Consider the following 12,495-nt stretch of genomic DNA (forward strand, 5'->3'; position numbering starts at 1 on the left):
TTCACAGTCTTCAGAATGTGTTATTAGGGAATGATTTCAACAGGCTCTTAGTAGCTCTCATTAGATGGTGTATCAAACCAGAACAAAACTCACTTCTCCTAACTATGTGGAGGAAGTGGATTGGAAAATTAAATGGGGAGAGGAGAGTGAGGGAGCAGTCTCTGCCACGCTCTTGTCACCATGGCCCTGCTCAACACTAACAAGTCCACTCAGTCGACTCATGCTGAAAGCCGTTCACATGCTCTTTAATTTCACTTCATTGATTGGAATTTAAAGCCTCGGAATACAGCGAGGAAGACATTACGATTATCTGTCCCCTAAACCGTGTGCTGAGCATTTGTTTTAAAATCGTGCTACAGTGAGGACGAGTCCTCGTTTTCTGAGTTTACAGCCTGAAAACTTCAGAAACTTTATAATGCCCACTTGCTCCGGCTGTTGGGTACTGCACGGGTGCCTGCATTTGATTATAGAACAGTATATATTTACTATATGCCGCATGCAGTGAAATCAATAAAAGTAACATTTCATTAATCTTGACACGCTGCCTCTGCTTGATGCCAGATACTGGGGACACAATCTGTCGAAACAACAGACATTCTCCTCAGTGCGTACTCTCCCCTTTCCCCATTCTTTCTTTGTTTGCACTTTCAAAGCCGACATTACATCTGTCATCAAGATATGATTTACATAAACATCAAGCCTTTTTTTTTAAACTATCTGTCACCAAAACTCTGGGGACTTGCAAAATATTAGCATTTCAAGGTTGCATTTAGACTATGGCCGTGTCTGTTTTGCATATGCTATTTTTGTGCTACTTTAATTTAAACTCTGACCAAAGCCACTGCATTGAGCGTGTAGTCAAGAAAATTACTCAGTCATTAAATAGCAACATCAGTTGTCGGTGCAGTTATGAAAACAGACCTTAAGTAGGAGATAGGAGCAGTCCATAACTAGCATATTTTGCACAAGAAACACACCTTACGCTATCCAGCTTGTGATAAGAAAATCAATTCTAAAAAAGAAACACAAACAGGAATTTCAATTTACTTCCCTCAGCAACTGAACGCAATCACATCTCAGAATGGAAATTACACTTTGAACAAGTGCATGGCTATTTTATGGATTACTTCTGTCACTGATTGTACATCTCTCATGTAGCCTGACATCTTCTGCATGATGGAACAGATGTTAATGAAAACCATATGGAATTTTTTTTCTCGTGTCTACAGCATGTAATTTTAAGTGTATTCTGGTTGTGCTTTTTGTGTTGACACCTGCAAACGTGTTTGTGTCACTTGTATGTGAAGTGTCACTTTTGAAGAAAAATAAAGTGGCACTTTTGAAGGCATTTGCATGATTAGCTGTTGGTGCTAACAGACTAGCTGGACTGGAATTACATTTGCAGACAGTGGCAGATGAGCAGCTTGATGGGAGGAAATCACTACAGAATAAATATCTTGAGGAATACAAAAGAAAGTTTGTTATTGGTCATCTGGTTTGTTTCACCCAGATCAAATAACGTGTTTTTTCTGTCAGAAATTGCAGCACAACGTTTGGAGAATCAAGCAACATGAGTGATGGAGACATGTGCCTACAATATGTGCACTGAAGAACTTATATCTTCAATAACATACATCAGGAACTGTACACATCAATATTGCCTTTATATGTGGTATTCTTACTTTGCTGCATTGCAGAGATCAATACTCTATGAATTTTTAAGCACATCTTCGCTTTGGGTATAGACTGTAACCCATGGCACTGACAATCTCATTTGTGCCTCGAGTCCTCTCCAGAACTCTGCACCAAGTTCTCAGCGATAAAATTATCAGGACAAGATGTGAGCACTGATGTTTGGTGTGCAAAGTATCATGGGAATTACAAATATTTAAATCAGTGAAGTTTTTGTTCATTTGAAAATGAAGAGTTTTTCGTATTGCTTCAAACAAAAACAACTGCAGATAGAAAAAAAATGCTACAGATAGAGCCCTAACTGGCTTTCCCAAACTCCAGCTTTCTCAAATTCGAGTTTTATTAAACAATTTTCTGATCAACACTTAAATACAGTATTTTTCTTTTTCTTTTTTTATTTAACCAACATTCTTAAAGTAAAGAGGACGATATTTAATGCAGAACTGACATCTGCGAACTGTGTCTAAAATATACTTTATAATGTACTACATGTCATTTTGAAGTAAACAAAAGCTTAAACGACAACTACTTCTCTCTTATAAATTTACTTCAATATGTCACAGCAGCACAGATCTGCATAATAACTTTTCACAGTTGCCAGGGTGAGTTGACCTAAAGTGTGGATTTTTAAAACCAAGCAGACACCGCAATGCAGGCAAGAATTGTCAAAATGTCATGGCAATTGCAGTGCAACAGTAACCACCTTCTAACAATGTGTATCTAACTAAGTATTTATGAGCTGTATTATAAAAACAACCATTATCTTGTCAGACCTATACTGGATTAAGGGTGAGTGCACTGATTTTTTTTTTGTTTGTTTTAAATGTTCTTTCAGTCAATTTATCCTTCTAAATTCATAAAGGTATTTTGACCTTTGACCCTATTTTTTTCTTTGTTTGTATTTTTTTTTTCAAATGAGAGGCCGTATTCCTTTTCAACATGACTACATTGAAAACCATTGAACTGTGAACAAATGCATTAAACTGCAGTCGCATTTATCTTTAGAATTGTTATGTACATTTTAAACAAGTCAAGTTCGATTGAATTAGTCATTTAAAATAAGATTTAGCTGCTGCAACCGTCCATAGAAAAGGCCTCAAGGTTTCTCTAGGCTATTGGCAATGAATTTCTCCTTTGTCTTGAAACCAAGGACAAAAGCTTTTTGTTCATGATTTCAAAAGTTATGAGAAGAAAATGAGTACGGAAATAAGTCAACTATAATTTAGACAAAGTTCCCATGATACAAACTTTTAAATGTATGTAAAAAGGTCTAGGTATAAAAATAAATAAAACTTCTTTAAATGTATGTAAAAAGTTCTAGGTATAAAAATAAATAAAACTTCTAGGTTTCCCTAGGGGGAATCTAGGGTGTAATACTTAAATGACATTTAGAGGAAAAAAACATATTGTCAAAAAATTAGATTATTGTTTTGATAAAACATTACGTTTTCTCTAAGTTCTCCTGTTATCCATCCTCATGTTAGAAAGTAGTCTGGGGACACTGGATTAAATTAGAGGAGGAAGGAGTAAAAACCAGCTCTCAGAATTTGATGCAGTCGGAATTATCTGCAACACATGATTTCCTTATCATCGGCTCAACCTTTCTCAAGTTTCTTCGGAAGAGAAAAGTAATACATGTCGGAATGGGCTGGACTGTAATCCCTGCAGATACAGTGAATCTACATTGGCAAAGGGACAATCGTAATGATATTCACCTATAATCTCCCTTGACAGATTCAGGACATGCTTTTCATTAACACAAAAGTGGGCGCAATAGACAGTGTTTCAGAGTTTACCTAAATCCGTTAAAGCTAACTCCGATTCACAGTCTGGTGTCGTCTGTCTCTGTCTGCTCAAGCCCAGGCCAAAGCAGGCACCGTGTATTTACAGAGCGCTTGGACATAGTTTTTCCAGTGGTATTCTTAAGGTGCAACCACAAACAAAAGCGGGCACAAATTCAATTTCACAGGTTTCCAGGCGAACTTGAACTATGTCCAGTGTTGTTAGAGACAAAGAAAAAACAAGGCCAAGCCTTTTTATTGGTTGTTAGTGACTTACTAAAGATGAATTAATGACAGAAAATATTTTTATGTGTGCACAGGTGAGGTGTTAATTTCCCGAGTATCGGTATAAAAACGATGATGGTGATCTCATCAGATTATGATTTAATCTAGTTTAATTAAAATGCACAAGCCCAAGCTGTGCAGAAGACATACCTAAATGTCTACCTTGTTCACAACTCTCTTTGAAAAAAAAATATCAGATTGTGCTGCCCATCTGTTTTTTCTGCTTTTTTTTTTCAAAGAAAAACTAGTTGTCCTTTTAAATTGGCTTCAAAATGCTTCTTTTTGACAAGATCACTAGATCCTGAAAAGAAAGTTGGGAGAGGAAGGGTAGCCCCTATTTTTCTTGTTAATTACCTTCATCTGAGGAATTATCCAGCATTAATATAATGGCTCGATTCATCTCCCTCACCATCTGGTGTGAGAACGATGCCCCTCTGGAGGTGATTGCTTTCCCCAAGTGCTGCGTGAAAGGAAATAGGATGTTCAAAGGCTGGTCTGGGCTCGGACAGCTGAGCTGAGGTGCGGCAAAGCAGCTGGCCTCGTCACCATCACCTGCTGCTGCGAGTCAGACTACTTTCAAACATGATCCATCCATGCCCTAAGTGTCTGTACATATACAAGCTAACGTATACATGTTTGTAATCGTTAACATGTGCGATGTAGAGTCATAGCTAAACACAGCAGAGACGCATCCTCTCTGAAAAAATTTAGAAGAGAGAGAGCGGTAGACAGGGAGTGATGGTATAATTATAGGTCTCAGAAACATCTGGGCGAGGGGCAACAGGTGACGCATGAGCAGCAGTGTCTTGAAATGACACCAGCGAGTCAGCTGCTTTGCATTTATGTCCTGCATGTCAAACGCCATCGGCTAGAACACATATAATTTGCTCTTTAGTTTTCTAGTAAATTGTGCACTGACACGTCTCTTGATAGTATAATCAAACATTTGACATGTTTAACAACATATTTTTTCCCCATGTCATTGTCACTCAAGTCTCACTTCAAATACTCGTCAAAGTGACAGGGCTTCATTTGACAGTTTGACAACATCTGCTTTACACCGAGTCCTCCAAGCCTGTCCCACTGTGCTCTGCGCTCAGACTGTCTCTGCATCACTGACATCTGTTGACTGTCTGACCTCCTTTTGGTCAACAAACTTGGGAGTGCATACATCCAGCTTTTCTGGCTCCCTGACACAACACTGAATGTCACAACAAAAACAACTGACCACTTGTCGTTTGCTTACTAGGTTTCCTTCAAAGTTCTTAAACCCAAATGTACATGACAGCATTTCAGAGCTCCTGAGTGGAGTGGAAAACACAACTGGCATTGAGGCAATCTTAGTGAGAAGAGTTTCAGAGGACCCCATTGATTCCAGCGCTCAATTTTACCAATGACTGTTCTCAAATACTGCTTCACACTGCCTGTGTCTCCGCTGGTGCAACACAATCAAGAACCTGAACTGCAATAAGACACTATATTCCAACAAAGCATTTTATATAACATTAAAGACTCTTACCTTGGATGCACTGCCAAACTCCCGTGCGAAACCTGAAATAAAAAAAATGTCAGTGGGTCTTTATAGAGGTCAAAATTAATTATTAACTTTTCAATAGGGACGTCAGGATACATCGGAACTACGTTAAAAATCGATACAAATTAGTGAAAATTCACATCGGTTGAACTGTACTTGAAACCCACTTGAATATGGAAGAATGTTTGCCTGGTAACTACACACTGGCGATGCAATAAACAGGAGTGGCTGAAAACCAAATGTGTGGAAAAGAGGTGCAGATACTGGCTAGGGACTGCATTTGACATAACAACTGAATAGATGCAGACTGTGACAACAGCAACCTATAAAACTATGAAATAAAATCTTTTCATGGTGCATCAAATGTTTGTTTTTTTCTTCTGTACACTGGTTTAAAAAGCCGATTATTTTAGTACACCCCGCTGACAACAACTAATATCATGGTCAGAGTTATGCATTTTTATACGTTTTTTTTCCTGGTAGTAATTCTTAAATAAAACATTAAGCATGTCTTGTACTGGGTCAGAATGTGAATAATGGATTACTTTTACCAACTCTTACTATCATAGACGTGACCTGAAAAAGTGAGCCAAAGATTAGCGAATAAAACAATGGCATTCCAAAACTATTGTATCCGAGTTGCGCACTTGTGTTAAACCCAATAAACAAAAAGAAATAATGAAAACAGGTACGTGAGGTCTCCTTACTTTAACACATTTATCATGAACATGTTTGTAAACAAGTAGTAATACAAACTCTGACCTGGTCGTCTGCACAGAAGACGCGGAAATCGTCTTGAACGAGCAGCAACTCGCGAGTAGTCCGTTTTTAAATCTTTCTTTTCTCTTTCTCAACAAAGTTCCGTGACCATCCTAAGAATGCACACAAACATTCTCTCATAACACACTCAATTCTGTCGAAACTAGTCACAAAACACTCCATGTATCACGTGTGCTGGAAGACTAGAGCAGTAAATAAAAGATCACTAGATCAAGGCTGTTCTGTCGATAATACGTGCAGTCGGAATCTAACACGAACACATCGAACAATTAGTTTTACGTACCTTACGTATGCAGATCCTCTAACTAACGGCTAATGATACTTCCTCCTCAGCACAGAAGTCAGTTTCTTTTTGTTTCATCTCCAGCACAGACTATGACACCAGATTTTCCACAGAATAGTACATGAAAAGTAAGTCAAGCACAGGGTTTTGATTTACCACAAGCTTTTGATTCATCTGAACAATTTAGTTATTTAGAGTTATAAAAATAAAAATAGCCTTTTTTCCCCTCACTGTAGTATTTTTTTAAGAAACTCTAATATATTTGGTTTGAACTACTGCCCTTCAAATTAAAGACCACATGAATAACAATAGTAAAAAAATGTCTGTATTGTATATTTTGAGGGGGGGAGTGTTTTTGGTTTTTGTTTTTTTGTTCTAGTAGAAAACATCCTGTATCTGTTTTTGAATCCATAACATTTAAATGTTGGTTACTGGTGTAATACACACTAAACAAACTCACCTTTAAAGTTAGCATCATGGGTTTAAGAGGCCAAATCTTCCCACTTTTCCCCTTGCTGTTGGAAATTAGAACTGTTGCACAAAATGTTTTTAAAATAAATAAATAAATAAGATACTGTTATTTACTGTTACTGTTAAGCTACTTATTAGTCACGTTTTCAAAAGAGTTACTGCCATTGTTTTGGTGATAAAAGCAAACTAACAGTGCTACAGAAAATGTTATCAGAGGCAAAAGAGCGTGCGCTCCTTTTCACAGATGAATGTTCTGCTGTGAACTGTAACCCCGTCTAAAGAATAATCGTTGATTATATTGCAGGCCACTGATCTGTGCCAGTTTTAATCAGCCACAACAAATACTCGTAATAAACAAACTGAGAAAACATGTTCTATAAATGAAGACACATTAACTCTGTGTCTGTTTAGAGCAGTGGGGGTAATAGACAGTATCCTATCTAACACTTGAGCAGTTTATGGCTTCTAATAGGCACCCTGTCGGATTGAATTGTAAATATGGAGCACGGTCGTACGTTCAGAGGTGTGTTTATCCTTTGCTTCATTTGCCCGATGCAGAGTCACGACCAACCTGTTTATTACACCTCACAATCCTCAATTAGAATGAAAAGAGAGACTCGCAGGGAAAAGGCCATTTATCCGAGCCCGAGCTGCACTTACACACCACACACAAATTTCACTCTTGCTTAAAATCTTTCCATGCATGGAGCACATTATCATTTGATTTCCATCCAGGGTTCTCAATTAAAATTATACAGAGGTTGCATTTCATTACCTGAGCTGGGGGCAATTTGCGGGCCATTAAGCCTGTACCTGTATCAGTGGAGATGTTTTGGAGGTGAACATCTGGGGTTGAGGAGGCAGAGCATGAAATGAAATACCCTGGTTCTCTGGCCCTTTGTCCACAGAAGCCAAAGGTATTAGAAAGCCATGCATAGTAAAGAGTGCACTTCTGCAGGCGGCTACAAATTAGTCTGGAAAACGAACGGAAATAGAAAATTGACCATGAATCTTGGAAACTAAAATTGTCCTCAGTGCATGAAATAGTCCTCCAATTCTATTTTTTATGTTTTCATTACTATTTTCATTATCATTGGAGCTGTCAAAATGAACATGTAAATCATGTTAATGAATTTGTGAAATTGTTCAGTTAAAAAGTATGCTGTTAATGTATTTACAATAACTTGGCCACTAATCGACTTATTCTTGATCTAATACACAAACGATTTGCACATAATCTGCTGAAAACATTTTGTTGACATTTTTTTTTTCAAATTAACAATTCCATTATTTGGAATAGTCACAATAAAAAAATGATGTCCAATATTAACTTTTTGCCAATATCTGATATGCCGATACTGTCCAAACATTTAATTTCCAATACCGCTATCAACCGATATCAATATATGAAGCCGTTTGATCCCAAACAGAGGTAAATGTCTCTTCCAGCAAATTTCCAGCAAATTTGGTAAAACCCATGCACTGACTGATCGGATTTTCATTATCGGAGGAAAAACCTGATTATGATCTTACATAATTATGCTAATATCGGCTGACCAATAATATCGGACATCCTTATTAATTACTAAAACGGTTAATCATGTTTAATCCCAAGCTACCTTACAATTTATCAGATAAAAACAATTGAATTGTTTTGCAGCCATTGTTTTTATATTAAAATGATGAGATGCTGCAGCAGCAGTATGAATTTGGCTGGCGACACCTTTAGACTCAACCTGTCACCATTGAACACATCGAAACCTGAAGACCTGTAAAAATGCAAAGTGTTCCTTGTTGAATTCGCCCTATGGGATCGAGATTTGCAATAAAACTGTAATTGATTTCTGTCCTATGCAATAATAAAGACTTCTCAAGAAGCAACTACTCTTGTGAGACCTTTTAAAGATCCGGCCTCATTACACCTTGGATCTTTCTCTGGTGATCTAAATCGTAATTTAAAATGCAAACTGCAATTATGTTTCCTAATGATATAATCTAATAAAATCTGCAGCTTTGGATGATTATTCTCCAGGAATGGATGTTCCTTTTTTTGTTTTGTTTTTTTGTTTGTTTTTTGTTTTTAGTTTGATTGTAAAAGATTGTATGATCCTAAAATTGTTTTTATTGTTTCATGTTGATACATGACAGAGATCTCTGGTATTTCTAGTGAATTAAATTACCTTTGCATTCTGACTGTTTGAGTTTATTAATTACTAAAATAAAGAATCAGAAAAAATAAACAGTAATGTGAATATTTCTGTCCATCTGTTGCATCATCACGCCCCTATTATATTTGTACAGTCTCATGTATGGATAATTAACTTGCTCCCTGTATGCAGAGACAGCACGTCTATGCAAAGAGCTGCCCTACTGTACTCGCACCGCTCTTTAATCTTCTCTACTTGAAAGAAGTGAAAAGAATAAAGAGCCAGTCTTGTATTTTTCATGATAGAAAATCAGGGGGGGAAAATGATCAAAACCCATAGAAAAGCCCACACTTTGGTGTGTCTCCTTTCAGCCCCCTGTGAATAATAGCATTTCTTTGTTAGGGATTACAGGTCGATGCTACGGGGTGTTCCAAATAACTTTGCTTTTTTGTGACAGCTTGAAATGGTTTTTATTCTGTCAAATAAGTGCAGCTTCGCCGTCTGAGTCATGCAGTGAACACTCGAGGATCACTTTCCTCAATGCAAGGCAGCTGCGTGAAGAGAGTCCCGGCAAAAAGTAACTCCTCGTTTCTGTTATCCTTCTCTAACAGTATGAGGAAGTCACTGGAGATTTGTGTGGGACAAGTTGTATTCCAGATGATATGCAGTAATCAGGCCCTTTGAGTCTGTCTGTCTCTCTCTCTCGCCTCCCCCCCCCCCCCCCCCTCATCTCTTCTTCCCCCACCCCTCCCCCTTTTCTCTCTCCCCCTCACTAGTGAGCACTCAAGTTTTGCAGTGTTTCAGCATTACATCATTGCACATGGCACACCATTAAGCCTTTTGCAAACCGGGAAGACAGCCCAGGCTTTCAGACTTGTCTTAGCACGGTGCTCCATTTTTACACACTGAACAGATGAATCACATGCTAAACAAACTGTCTTTGAGCGCGCAAAGATACAGTAATTAAAGCAATTCTCTATCTTCCACCCCTTCTTTTTAAAGCAGATACGACTGAAGTCACAGTGTTTTGGCAGGTGTCACATTGTGGCCTGATTGTGTCATAAGTGACAAAAACATTTGTTCTGCCATGGACATGTCCTACATCCATCTATCTCTCCATCTGCCCATATGACATTCCATCGAGGTACGATGTCATGGCGACGCTTAGTTATGCAGTGGAATTTATTGTCTGCACTGCGGCAGATTACCATTGCTTAACATGCCACACAGGAGACTTAAAGAGGCAGCACCTTTCCGAGTGTTGCATCCTGCTGGCAACTATGTTGGAAAGCCTGCGGCGTGCTGGGAAGTCTGGTCTTTATGCATATTTTTCTGTCTTCTGAAGGACACAAAGCGTGAGGGTATCTGTGCAAAAGGGAGAGACGGCAGAATGGAGGGACTGATCTTTGAGGATTCTTTAGATATTTGGTCTTTATTCCGTTCATTTATGGCTTTCTGCTGCTTTAATTTTCCAACACTGGATATGGCATTTTCACACACCTTCTTTGAATAATGCAAGCCTATGTTTGTTTGTTTTCTTTTGTAAATTCTGGCACATGCAGTGAATATTTACTCAGCTGATACCTTTTGTATTGATCATATGTTGACAAGCTATTTAGAAGATAAATGTCTGGTGTGTAATTCACTCCGTAGGTGATCCCAGTACATTCATCAACGCTCCTTATGACGACAAAATATAGTTTCAACTGCATAACCATAAACCCTAGCACATTTAACAAGGATATCAGCAGCCTTGTGATTTTGTAGGGGAAATCTTTAACCCACCAAGGGCTATGTAACATTAGACTTAGGCTACTCCAAGTACAAGAGATTTCCCTGCAAAACAATGTAGTAAGATGTAAAATCATTTTTGAAGTTGTTATCTGCATGAATACACTATCAGATCCAGGCAGCAGGGTATGGCAGGATAAGAGCAGTTCAGCTTTCGTCCACCGTGGGCAATCCTCCTGGCGATATGACTTCTTTGTGGGTTTTCCCTGTAAGATGTTGATTGCCTAGGGTGAAGCAAGAAACAAAATGTTTTAAAAATTGATTAAATCAACCCTGGTGTGTCTCCCCCCTCAGATCCCATCTGTAGGTAGTTATAGACTATGCCCCAGAGCGAAAACTCTGAATCTGAAGTGTAGCAGTTTTACAATTGAACCTGCTTTACAGCTTTTAATTTTGTTTCACATTAGCTGTTATTTCCTCAGTGCATATGTTTCATCTGCACTCACTAATTAAAAATAAGTTCGACCTAACCTATCTGGGGTGTTTAATTAAGATACATGAAAAAGTGATGCAGTGATTAAACCAAGTGGCCCGTACCTTATGACCCTCTAATCACCAGTGTCAGGCAGATGTTTTTTGGGGAGAAACCCTTGGCTTACTCTGCATCATTAACAAAGTACAAGGTAATTGAATTACTTTGGAGCATTTAGTAATTAGAACAGTGTTTGGTTTTTGGTTTGTTTTTTGTTTTTTGTTTTTTGCAAATGATTTCCTCAAAACTTGACATACTTCAATTAAACCCAAATAAAACCAAAGTCTGACATTTAGCAAAGCACTTGAATCAACATCCATCATCAAAACAATAAAATAAACTTTTTTTACATTTTACTGACACAGTTAATTTTACATTTGTGAAGAATAAACTGTTGCAGCACACTCCAAAAATATTTAGAGGGAGAAGGTTAACCACTGCGTCACATTCTCTTTTTTCATTTTATCACAGTTTTTATTGTTTTGAAAACTGAGAATACTCATTTCTGCACTTTTGCAAGCAGAGTTATTGGCTTTTAATGCTGTGTGAAAGACTTCAGTCGTTTAATGTTTTCTGCAGTCAATGGTGTTTGATATTTCCTTTAATGATGTCAGCCTTTTTATAAAAGACAATTCTGGACTGCAGGCAGGCTCACACACAACGCCATTCTTTTGTGATGGGCATAGAATGATCTCTTTAAGGCTCACTGCATCAACAGTACTTTGACATACAGTGTATACACAGCCTCCATGCCAGGACCACAGACGGTCCCACTTGTTATCACAAATGCTGACTTTTGGATGGTTCTTCTCGTCTTTGGCAAATACACGCTGCCAAACTCTTAGCAATCTTTTGAGAGTGTCTGCAGCAGCAAACTGTAAGTTCATTTGACTCTGGTTTCATTACATTAGCTTGGCAGTGTTTAATGTAATAACATTCTAGGCTTAGACCTGCCACACATTAAGCAGGTGGTTCTGTCATGGCCTTAATACAACAGTATTTAGTTATCAATTTATCATATATACATATATATATCCACTAGGAGGCAGAATAAATCAGATTTTAAAGGTTTTAATTGATCATGTAATAGGTCTCAGAATCTTCTGTATGAAATATGATAGAAATGGTTTTATAGGGTTAAACATGCATCATTGATCATAAAAGTCTCTGTGCAACATAGAATTTCTGGTTTAGAGTATTTGCAAAGTCTGTCAACAATCCTGGACATAAACATTGAAGCACCTTCACTTCTGAAACCT

The 12,495-nt window shown here is 37.9% G+C and overlaps 1 long non-coding RNA gene across 1 annotated transcript in view; it reads right to left on the reverse strand.

Moving 5' to 3' along the window:
• Window positions 1-6,550, reverse strand: part of LOC103391048 (uncharacterized) — a 57,730-nt gene extending 51,180 nt beyond the window's left edge. The window contains exons 1-2 of the long non-coding RNA XR_522756.3: window positions 6,055-6,550; window positions 5,278-5,309 (exon numbers count right to left, since the gene is read on the reverse strand). This is a non-coding gene — a long non-coding RNA (uncharacterized LOC103391048). The remainder of the gene's footprint in view (window positions 1-5,277; window positions 5,310-6,054) is intronic.
• Between the last annotated feature and the right edge of the window lie 5,945 nt (window positions 6,551-12,495).

The sequence above is a fragment of the Cynoglossus semilaevis genome, chromosome 15, assembly GCF_000523025.1.
Source record: "Cynoglossus semilaevis isolate Cse_v1.0 chromosome 15, Cse_v1.0, whole genome shotgun sequence".
NCBI classification, from domain to species: Eukaryota; Metazoa; Chordata; class Actinopteri; order Pleuronectiformes; family Cynoglossidae; genus Cynoglossus; species Cynoglossus semilaevis.